Here is a 12,172-nt window from a genome sequence, read left to right on the forward strand (position 1 = left end):
TTTGAGAGCCACTAGTGCCACTGACTTCTCTCCTCTCTTTCTCTCTCTCTGTCTCTCTCCTCTCTCTCTTCTTCTCTCTCTCTCCTCTCTCTCTTCTTCTCTCTCTCTCCTCTCTGTTTCTGTCTCTCTCTTCTCTCTCTGCTAAGGCCCAATAGTCTGGGTGAGGACCCCAAGTACAGTTTTGTTTCTCTCCTGAATGAACAGATTGAATTCTTGGGTGACATCTGAAAGTCCTAGTGCTGGGGCACTTTGGAGCAGTGCCTTCATTTCCCATAAAGCCATGTCTTGGCTATCACCCCACTTAAGGGGTCTATCTTCTGGCCCAGTTAGGACCCATAGGAGGGCCTTGCTATGTCCGAGAAGCTGGGAATCTGTATGCGGCAGAAGCCTGCCACCCCAAGAAACTCCTGGAGTTTCCGCTTGGTGTTGGGAGTGGGCATGGAGGAAATCACCCTTTTTCTCTCTGGTCCCAGGGACCGGTGTCCTTTGGTGATGATGAACTCCAGGTTCCTCCCCTATTGTCTGCAGATTTAGGCCTTAGCCATCCCTGGGGCGTTTGTCTCTGCCTAGACTATAGGGAAGGCATCCAGGAATTCTGGTGTGTTTTTCTCTGACCTCTTGGCAGTGTGCAGTTTCCATTCTTCCTCACGTGGAAGTGTGACTGCCAGGATCAGGCCCCCCTTTGGCTCACTCAAAGTCAGACTGGCTGGTTCCCCGGGGTTCAAAGGTGATTTGCACCCCCAGGTTGCTTAACAACTCTCTTCCCAGAAGGGAGTCAGGACATTCTGGTAGGTGGAGGAACTCATGGCATACCTGGTGCCCCCCCCCCAATTAGCATATCTGATCTTGGCAGAACGGCTGGTACTCTACCTGGTCACCTGTTGCCCCCACAACAGTTGCCTTCCAGTTGCTAAATGGGGCAACCAGAGTGGTGACTACTGAGTATTATACTCCGGTGTCTACCATAAAAGTCCTTGGGTGGCCCTCGACCTTCATCTTGACCATGGGCTCTCGGGGCCAAGTTTCATAGAGCCTGGCCCGTCCTAGTCTGAGTCCATTCTGGCTGAGTCTATCCCAGCCAAGCCGATCAGGTGGGCCTGGCTAGGCTCTGGCTGGTATTCTGCCTTCCCTCTGGGGGGGTGCCCCATCTGGGACCGTCCACTTGGGGCACTTGTTCTTCCAGTGTCCCACCTCTCTGCAGCATGCACACTGATCTAGCTACAAGGGACGGCACTCAGATCTTCCCACTTTGTGTGGGGAATTGGGGGTCAGGCAAGGCTGGTGGGCTAGGGGCTGATGGTGCCGGAAGGACATAAGGCAGTGGCAGCTCCTCCCTGGGGTCATCCTGATGAATGGGTTGCTTGGGTCCCTCAGCTGCTTGGACCATAAAGACTTTGCACTGTCCGTTCCTACCAGCACAGAATTGAAACCAAGGTTGGGGGGAGTCTGAGCTATTTCCAACCAGGAATCAATATATGGGAACTGGTTTGGGTGGCCAGGGTGGCGGGTCACAGCCTTTCAAACAGCCTGCACCTTGGAGACTTCCAGGGTGCCCTCTGGTGGCTAACCAACACTAAGTGCCAGCCACTTTGATCTACAGAGGGTTTTTTAGCTTTCCTGGGGTAATTTTAACCCCATAATCCCCAGAAAAACCCTTCCTGAAGTTTTTGACCATACAATCTAGGACTGTGGGCTTAGACTGACTTTTCCCCATGATGTGTGTCCCTTTTGAACGGTGATGCAAGACAGACAAAGGAGGAGTGTCCCGTGAAGGACCACTCAGATGCCCACCTGGCCACGCCCCTTGCAGGAACTTAGGGGCCTCTTAGCAGTCAGCAAGTCGATATGATCCCCCAACTTGGATCGAGCTCAGTTTGTGCTCAGCTTGATGCTGCCGTAAGCCATATGAGGTTCGCCAAGGAAACACAGGCTCGGGCCCAGTCCAGCTCCATAGTTTGCACGGTGGAGCTACAGATTGGAGGTTCAAGAGCAGGCTTTGAGCTCCCCACACACTCACACACTCACTCAGGTTATCACATTCCAAATCTAACCCGAAAAATCCACCTGCCGTCTCCAAATGGAGACCCTGGGAAGTGATCAGGCTCCCCTTCCGACGGCAGACGGCCTGACTAAATCTACCTGCCATCTCCAAATGGAGACCCCCCTGGGAGGTGATCAGGTTCCCTTCCGTCCGTAGGCGGGCCTGGCCAGACTCGGTCCGGGGACTTTACCTTATCCGGAGTTCCCCTCAGTTCGGTCCGTCTCCCCCGCGAGTCCGGCGAGCTGCAATGCCAAAGCAGCAGCAGTTCCCCTTCCAGGGAAGGAGGCCATGTAGAACCTTACAGTGGGTGGGTGTGCGGAGGTTGCGGGGGCGTGCCTTGCCTCGTTCCCCGGTGGGGAACAAGAGAGCTGTCCGTCCTTTCTGACCCCAAACTGGTGGCTCAAGGGGCCAAAGTCGTTGAGTTTTTGGGTCAGGGAACCAAATGTTGTGGAAATTTTTACCTGACAAGAAACCCGAGCAGCACTCAGGGAAATGGAGGAACACTTTATTACGCTGGCGGGCCCAGAAGAGTTCACACTCAAAGTCTGGACCCCTGCTAACAAAGGTACACAGTTTTTACAGGTAAGGGGACAGAGGAAGTAACTCATAACTTTTAGACCATGCAGCAGGTTTTTTTTAAAGCTTTTTAGCTAGTGAGCAATAAGCTGAGGTACAGAAGCAGAAAGAGGCAGTTATGAACAGAAAAACAAGGGCAGTTTTAAAATAGGGAAGTATGAGTATGTGCTAACGAAACCCTGGGCAAAACTTCTACTTCAATACTTCTGTTATAATAATTAGTATTTACAAGTTGTTCCCGTCACTCAATGGAGCTCATAGCTCCATTAAAACAGGGGAAAAGCCTCTTCATCTTTCGACACTTGAAATCAAGCAAAGTGTCCAGCTACTGATAGACTGTAGGAATTCACAAAGAATAATCAAAGAATGAATCACAGTGATACTGATATTTTGAAAATATTATAGAAAATCAAAATTATAAATTTTGGTGATGATGCCCCAAACAACTCTAGCCATTTACTTGTAACGATAGTCGATTTAAAATAAGATCTTCTTTCAGCTTATATTTAAAAAATAAGATTTAAGGTAATATAATTATGAGGAGTGTTATAAAGATGTAAAATACATCTCCTAGAAATTATTTAAATTAAATTATTTATTAAAATTAAAAAATGTATATTTCTCCCTGACTTGGTTAAAGCATTTTCAGTTGGAATTCAATAATTTGGTTACATAAACTCTGCTATAGTTTACATTGAGACAGTAAATTGGAAAAAAAAACTAATTTTTATATATGTTAAAAATATATTAACTACAGAAGGAAACATTTGTATCCTGACCTACATACAAGCTAACTGGTAAAAAAAAAAAAAAAAAAACACAAATACATGTATCAAATAGTACATTACTATCCCAGCTTAAAGTTAGAATAAATATGGATAGCAAGAGAGATTGTGTGGATGTGAGTGTAGATGTATGTCAGAGGATGAGGTTTATAGGTGTTGTGTGCACATAGGGAAGTATTTGTGTACAGTCCCACGTGTGTGCTTAGCGTCAGAAATGCATCAAAACCAAATTCTGAACTTAATTCTACAATAAAAATAAATAAAGCAAAGAATGTATTAACAATAATTTTACTTATCATTGTCCCATAAATACACTTGAGAGAGTGAGAAAAAGTCTATTGCATTTATGCTTAAGCACTTCCAACCTTCTAGTTCCCTAGGTAATGTGGTGTTTTGGCTTATTTGTGAACATGTAGCCTTCTTTGCTAGAATCCAACCCAAACAAACAGATCCTTATGCAATCTGTTACAGGCTTTTTCATATAAATAGAAGATTAAGAAAAAATGATGTCTATCCTTCCAATGTTGGTGATTTGTGTAGCTAGTTTTCTACTCTACTTTTGAATTCCTTTTTGTGGAGACATGATTTGGGGGACTTAATGTGGGCACCTTAACAAGCTACCTAGACATGAAAGTTTCTGACAAACACTGACTATAAAAATCTAAGCTTCAATTAATGTCTATCATCAAATTAAGAGATAATGTTAGTTTTCACACTTCAGTTATCAGCTGAATGCTTTAACTATTCTTATTAGGGGCTTTTAGCATATCAAAAAAAGGGATAAGCAAAACAAATGATTAGCTCTGGTCATTTACTAAGCTTCGATGGTAGTTTGATTTTTTTAACAATGCATTTCTAATGAATGTAATTGCCGCTTGTTTAAGGATCCTAATTTTAGTACAAACACAAAAGTATAAATTGGGCAACATATGTTATGAATTGCTGCTATATATTCTCTATACATACAAGTACCGATAGGCATATGTAGATGTATATTATTTTAAAAATCATCACTTTATAATTCAGGTTAAGTTGCCAAATTCCATATTTTGTTTTCCAAACCTGCTTTTCCACAGACTTTTCTCTCTCTAACAAAAGGAGATGTATGTTCTGTTAAAAGAAAACAAATCTTACAAAAGTTTAATCTTCTGGATTTTCTTTTGGCCTCTAAGAAAATTATAAAGAGAACGATGTAATGTCTATTGCTTACAAATGCCTAAAATAACCTACAAATGATTAATAACAATTAACAGTTCTATTTTTGCTAATTGATTTGTGCCATATTAACAACAACAAAAAAAAATCTACACAGTAGAGAAATCCCTTACTTTATGAGTTTTTTTTGTTTTGTTTTGTTTTTGAGAGGGAGTCTTATTCTGTCACACAGGCTGGAATGCAATGGCACAACCTTGGCTCAATGCAACCTCTGCCTCCCAGGTTCAAGAGATTCTCCTGTCTCAGCCTCCTGAGTAGCTGACTACAGGCATGTGCCACCACACCCAACTAATTTTTGTATCTTTAATAGAGATGGGTTTTCACTATGTTGGCCAGGCTGGTCTCGAACTCCTGACCTCATGATCCACCCACCTTGGCCTCCCGAAGTGCTGGGATTACAGGCATGAGCCACCACGCCTGGCCTACTTTATGAGTATTTTAAGCCAGTAAGTTGTATATAACATTAAACAATGAATTTGTTTTATAATTAATCTATTTGGTCTGATAGGGGAACAAACACAATTAACACTACAGGCAGATGCTTACAAAGTCTTTAGGAAATTGACCACTTCATTGTAGTTAAAACGTATATTATTTGAAGGCATAAATGGATATAAGATTGCCTTTTATGATTGGACTTTGGTACTAAGTTGCAGTAGGCCATACTCCTACTGTTAGCCTTAATAGGATTAGTTTGGATATTATCAAAAGAAAAATTAACACCTACTGATATGATCACAGATGGTATCAAAGAGTAAGAGGAACTCAATTTTACAGGGACACTCATCTCAGGCTTTTATGTTGGTAGTGCCAGTACAAAAATGGCTATAAAATTGAGTGACAATATTCCCCATAACTAAGTGGTACATCATCAAAACTGTTAGAAAATTAAAATATTTTTTTCTAGCTTGCTTAATTCTGAAGAAGGGTGTCCTATCTGATTGTCTGCTAATACTAGCTCTGTGACTCTGGGTATGTTACTAAATTTCTCTGAGGATAGGTTACTTACCTGCAAAATTGAGACCAGTAATAACACTAATTCCTGGATGGTTATTCAGATTAACTCAGGAACTTCAGGTAAAAGGTGTAGCCCCCCTGTTGCTTACATATCAATGTGAGTTCTTATTGTCCTGATTTTGATAATGTTATCTTTAATGATTTTATGGACTCTGCAGGAAGCTTTAATAAATGTGAACTTAGAAATACTTTGTGTTTTTGATAGATACCATTAGCCCAATTTCCAAAGAAGGTCTATAATTTTAGTTATGAAGTGATGATAAATTTTCTTATGTGCCTTTCAACTTCAGAGGGATTTTTTTCCTGCTATTAGTGGAATGTACTTCATTTACGGATTAGATTTCTCAGAATAATTTAATAGTAAATTATTGTTTTATTATACTGCTATTTCATTTTCCTAATAGTTTCTTTGCTTCAGTTTTCAACTGATATTATTATAGTTTCCTTTGATTATAGTATCAATTTCTAGTTTGTGGCTAGCATTCTGCTAGCTTTATAGAATGAATTAAGGTTATTTGGGGCTTTCCTATATTCTAACACATTTAAATAGCTAGAAGTTATCTATTCCTTGACATTTGTAGAATTTCACAGTGGTATTTTTGAGCAAAGTACAAAGAATTAAAGGGAAAAAAATGACTTCTTTTTTTTTCTGTTTTTATTTGGTTACTTATATGTTTAATTATGAGTTAGCTTTGGGAATTTATATTTTTCTACAAAAACCCAGAGATATAGAATTCTGGAAAAACCAAGAAGACCCCCGAAAACAAAGTAGAATATATAATCTAGTTATTTGAAGAATCATTCAGTCTCTTTTAAGGATAGAATATAACTTTTCAAAAATTGAGTTCTCTTTAAGTTTCACAAAGAAATTTTAGACATATTCACAAGTATTACATTTATTTGGTCCTTTTAGACAAATGTCATGAAAAATTGTTTTAAGGAAAGGAGACAGAAATGTAGCTAAATTAAATGTCTCATCTAAAATCAAATGACCAGAATTACCTACCTGACATCCATTAAAATGGCTACTATCAAAAAACAAAAAAAGAGAAAGGAACAGAAAACAAGTGTTAGTAAGAATGTGGTGAAATTGGGACCCTCCTGTACTGTTAATGGAAATGTAAAATGGTACAACCTCTAGGGATAACAGTATGGTGGCTCCTCCAAAAATTAAAACTAGAATTACCATATGATACAGTAATTTTACTTTTGGATTTACACCCAAAATAATTGAAAGCTTGGCCTTGAAGAAACATTTGTACACTCAGGTTCAAAGCAGCATTACTTACCATAGTCATAAGTGAAAGCAACTCCAGTGTTTATCATGGATAAATGGATAAGAAAAATGTAGCATATATATATATATATATAATGGAATAGTATTCAGCCTTTAAAATGAAAGTTATTATTACACCCTACCATATGGATTAAACTTGTGGTAGGCTACATATGTAGATATGCTGTTAAATAAGGCGACCACAAAAAGACAAATACTGTCTGATTCCACTTATATATAGGGTACTTAGTGTAGTCAAATTCATAGAGACACACAGTAGAAGGGTGATTGCCAGGAGCTGCAGGAAGAGGAAAAGGGGTATTATTTTTTAATGGGTATAGAGTTTCATTTCAGTTTGGCATGAAAAAAAGTGTTCTGGAGATGGATGGATGATGGTGATGGATGCATGACAATATATGTGTACTTAATATCACTGAATTGTGTACTTAAAAATGATTAAGGCTGGCCATGGTGGCTCATACCTGTAATCCCAGCACTTTGGGAGGTCAAGGCAGGCAGATCACCTGAGGTCAGGAGTTTGAGACCAGCCTGGCCAACATGGTAAATCCTCATCTCTACTAAAAGTAAAAAAAAAAAAAAAAATTAATGAGGCATGGTGGCACAAGCCTGTAATCCCAGCTACTGGGGAGGCTGAGGCAGGAGAATTACTTCAATCCAGGAGGCAGAGGTTGCAGTGAGCTGAGATGGCACCACTGGACTCCAGCCTGGGTGATGAGAGCAAAACTCCGTCTCAAGAAAAAAAAAAATGCTTAAGATGATAAATTTTATGCTACGTATACTTTACTGCAACTTTCTTAAAATATATCAAATGACCAGAACATGACTGAGCCAAGCCAAGGACTATCTCCTGAACTAGAACCTTTTGAACTATGCTTGTCCACTCTAACTTGAACAGGGCATACTTCTTCCATACATAGTCTCCAAGTAAAATTTCTTATTTTTGAGTTGATCTGCACTTTTATATATTAAAAAATTAAAGAAAAATTTGAAATGTTAGCAAGTAAGTCCCTAAGGCAATGGGACATAATAATTTTCCTTCCAAAATAGGCATCCATCCTATTGAAACACCCTTCTCTGGGGAGCCATGCCTGACTTTTCTAACACTGCACTGTGTGCACGTGTTTCCCTTCAACATGCCCACTACACCCTAGTCTTTCTTTACACTTCTCATTTTTCCATATTCTAAATACCTTCTTATTTTGTTTTCCCCTCTCGAGTGGGAATCTCTGGAGAATAGCCAATAAATAGACGAAAACCTAAACTTCACCCCCTATTTCTACTATCATGGAATGGATTTCAATTGTTTAGTGTTCTGACTTCCCCATTAGCCCACAAGTTTTTCTACGCATGCAGCAGGGTTAATAAATATTTGAAGACTTATTTTATACAAAGTGCTGTGCTACAATCCATGGAGATAGCAGCATAAAAATTAAAAAAAAAAAATAAAAGATCCAAAATTTCTTTTCTCACTTGAATGGATAATAAACAAGATAAAGAAATGCAGTCCAGGTTGGTTGCAGTGGCTCACACTGTAGTTCCAGCACTTTGAGAGGCTGAGGCAAGCAGATCACTTGAGGCAAACAGATCACTTAAGGCAAGAAGTTTGAGGCCAACTTGGTGAAACCCTGTCTTTACTAAAAAAAAAANAAAAATTAGCTGGGCATGGTGGTATGCACCTATAATCCCAGATTCTTGGGAGGCTGAGACAGGAGAACTGCTTGAACTCAGGACATAGTGGTTGCAGTAAGCCAAGATCACACCACTGTACTACAGCCTGTGTAACAAAGCAAGAGTCTGCCTCAAAAATAAATAAATAAAATAGAAAGAAAACAAATGCTGTCCATATTATGTTGCATATGTGATAAGAAAAAAAACAAAACAGAGAAGGAGATATAAAGTGTCTGCCTATGTAAAAAAAAGGAAAATATTATTATTTCATCATTTTATAGAATTTAATAATTATTAATTATACATATGCCTAGCCAAGTAAAAAGACAAAGAGTTCAATAAATAATAGTTGTAGATGATAACTATGAGATGATAACAGAAAATAATAGGAGGAAGAAAAGGAAGAAGAAAAAAAAAGAAGAGATACATTGTGTTTTCTTTACAAAACTATCACAAGACTTGAAGTGAATTATGAAAATTATGAGAAATTGTTTTAGTACAAACAAATAGATATGGTATAGTGCCTGTACTCAGGCTGCAACTTATGTTGAAGTGATTCCCACTCACGTTGTCCCTTGTCCTTGTCATCCCTCCATGCCTCCATGACACAGGTGGCAGGGCCAAGGAGCCAAAGAAGCTGTACCCTTGGGTTGTCTTTGATTGGCACCTCTTGAAGAGGTGAAGATATTATTCCTATTATATTTCTTTTCTTGTATCCTTTGATAAACCCAAATGCAGTTCAAATATTATTAAACCTTTTTTTAAATTTTTGAGACAGAGTCTCTCTCTGTCACCCAGTCTGGAGTGCAGTGGCACAATCTTGCCTCACTGCAACCTCCGCCTCCTGGGTTCAAGAATCTCATACCTCAGCCTCCCAAGTAGCTTGGATTACAAGCACCCGCCACTATGCCCAGTTAATTTCATATTTTTAGTAGAGATGGGGTTTCACTATGTTGGCCAGGCTGGTCTCAAACTCCTGACCTCAGGTGATCCACCCGCCTTGCCCTCCCAAAGCACTGGGATTACAGGCATCAGCCGCCATGCATGGCCTATCCAAACGCTTTTATGTTGTGTGAGTCTGATGGCCAACATCTAACTAGAGTTGTGCTGCTTTATTAATTCAAGTAGATAAGACTCTCCTTTTGAAAGTCAAAGTCTGCAAACTCCAGTGCCCACAGGAACATAGAAAGTAACATAAATAAGAGAATATTTAAGAAAAAAACTGAAAGGAATGAGGGAAGAATGTCTGTGGCAGGCTGAACAATAGCCCTTTCTCCCCTATAAAATCAAGTTAAGAATCTTGAGATTGGAAGATTTTCTTGGATATCTGGGTAAATTCAATGTAATTGAAAAGAGCCGTAAGATGGAATTATCCTACATCATTCTGTGAACCTTGAAGGTAACCCTAATGGCCCTTATAAAAGGGAGGCAAGAAGGTCAAAGACAGAGGAGATGTGACAGAGTAATCAGGGACTGAAGTAATCTTCTTTGAAGGAGGAGACCATGAGTCAATGAATGCAGGCACCCTCTAGAAGCTGAAAGTGACTAGAAGATGGATTCTCCCGTAAAGCCTCCACAATGAACACAGCACTGACAAAACTGATTTTAAACTGACTTCCAGAACTTTAAGGAAGTAAATTAAGCATTTCTTATGTTTTAACAGAAATTCATCTTTTAGAAAATAAAACTCAGGAGAATACATAAAAGTCATGCATTCAGGATTTAGTCCAGACCAAAGATTTCTGGTTTTCAACTACTGTTAAACTGTGATTTTAAGGAAAACATTTTTTTACAGTTTTATTTTTGTAAAACAATGCAATAGGCTCCCAGGGGAAGGGCAGCCACAATCACTGCAGCTCATGTGTGCCATTTTCTCCTGCTACTGCCAGGGAGACTAGACGGTTTGGACCAGGAGGAATTCCTCATAGCATAGCACAGTGGCTGTGGCAGATTGTAGCCAGACTGCTTCTTTGGGGAGCGTGGCAGATCCATCCATCCCTCCTCATAAGCCACGGCCTCCCTGCAGACATTGCAGCAACTCCAGCCAGGGGCTTATGAACAGAACTCTGATCTCCTGGGATGGAGCTCTTATAGAAGGGGCAGCTGCAATGTCCGTTTCAGCAGACTTAGTCTTTCCCACCTAGTGGCTCTGAGGAGACTGGGCAGTCTAGATGAGTGGAATTCTTCCCCGTGCAGAGCACCTACTCCATCAAGGGGTAGCCAGACCGCTTTTTCAAGCAGGTCCTGATCCTGTGTTTACTGACTGGGTGAGACCTCTCAACAGGGGTGTTCAGACATCTCATACAGGAGTGTTCTGGCTGGCATCAGGTTGCTGCTCCTCTGGGACAGGGCTCCCAGAAAAAAGAGCAGGCAACCATCTTTGCTGTTCTGCAACCTCCACTGATGATACCTCCAGGTGCTGGAGGGACCCAGGCAAACGATCTGGAGGGGACCTCCAGCAAACTCTATCAGCTCTGTGGAAGAGGGGCCTGACTGTTAAAAGAAAAAAAAAAAACAGAAAACTACAACATCAACAAAAAGATCCCCCAAAAACCCATACAAAAGTCAGCAGCTTCAAAGATCAAACGTAGATAAACCCATGAAGATGCAACACAAAAACATGGAAAATTCAAAAAGCCAGAGTGCCTCTTCTCCTCCCAATGATCACAACACCTCTCCAGCAAGGGCACAGAACTGGGCTGAGTCTGACATGGATGAATTAACAGAAGTAGGCATCAGAAAGTGGGTAATAAGGACCGTTGCTGAGCTAAAGGAGTATGTTCTAACCCAATGCAAAGAAGAACAATGGTAAAACATTACAGGAATTTTTAGTCAGAATAACCAGTTTAGAGAAGAACCTAAATAACCTGATAGAACTTAAGAACACAGCACAAGAACGTCATAATGCAACCACAAGTATCAATAGCCAAATAGACCAAGTAGAGGAGAGAATCTCAAAGCTTGAAGACTGTCCTGTTGAAATAAGTTGGGCAGACAAGATTAGAGAACAAAGAATGAAAATGAATGAACGAAACCTCCAAGAACTATGGGATTATTTAAAAATACCAAACCTATGATTGATTGGGGTACCTGAAAGAGATGAGGACAACAAAACCAAGTTGGAAGACATACATCAGTATATCATCCAGGGGAACTTTCCCAACCTGAAAAGACAGGCCAACATTCAAATTCAGGAAATTCAGAGAACTCTAGTAAGATACTACATGAGAAGATCAACCCTAGGACATACAATCATCAGATTTTCCAAGTTTGAAATGAAAGAAAAAATGTTAAGGGCAGCCAGAAAAAAAGATGAGGTCACCTACAAAAGAAAGCTCATCAGACTAACAGTAGGCCTCAGTGGAAACCCTACAAGCCAGAAGAGATTAAAGGGCAATGTTCAACATTCTTTTTTTTTTTTTTTTTTTTTTTGGGGTGGGTAGTTTTTTTTTTTTTTTTTTTTTTTTTTTTGGGAGACGGAGTTTCGCTCTTGTTACCCAGGCTGGAGTGCAATGGCGCGATCTCGGCTCACCGCAACTTCCGCCTCCTGGGTTCAAGCAATTCTCCTGCCTC

The 12,172-nt window shown here is 40.3% G+C and overlaps 1 long non-coding RNA gene across 1 annotated transcript in view; it reads left to right on the plus strand.

The window, feature by feature from the left end:
• Positions 1-594: 594 nt before the first annotated feature.
• Positions 595-12,172, plus strand: part of LOC108308594 — a 14,737-nt gene continuing 3,159 nt past the window's right edge. The window contains exons 1-2 of the long non-coding RNA XR_001826986.2: positions 595-719; positions 1,874-1,876. This is a non-coding gene — a long non-coding RNA (uncharacterized LOC108308594). The remainder of the gene's footprint in view (positions 720-1,873; positions 1,877-12,172) is intronic.

The sequence above is a fragment of the Cebus imitator genome, unplaced genomic scaffold (genome assembly GCF_001604975.1).
Source record: "Cebus imitator isolate Cc_AM_T3 unplaced genomic scaffold, Cebus_imitator-1.0 Scaffold86, whole genome shotgun sequence".
In the NCBI taxonomy this organism is placed as follows: Eukaryota; Metazoa; Chordata; class Mammalia; order Primates; family Cebidae; genus Cebus; species Cebus imitator.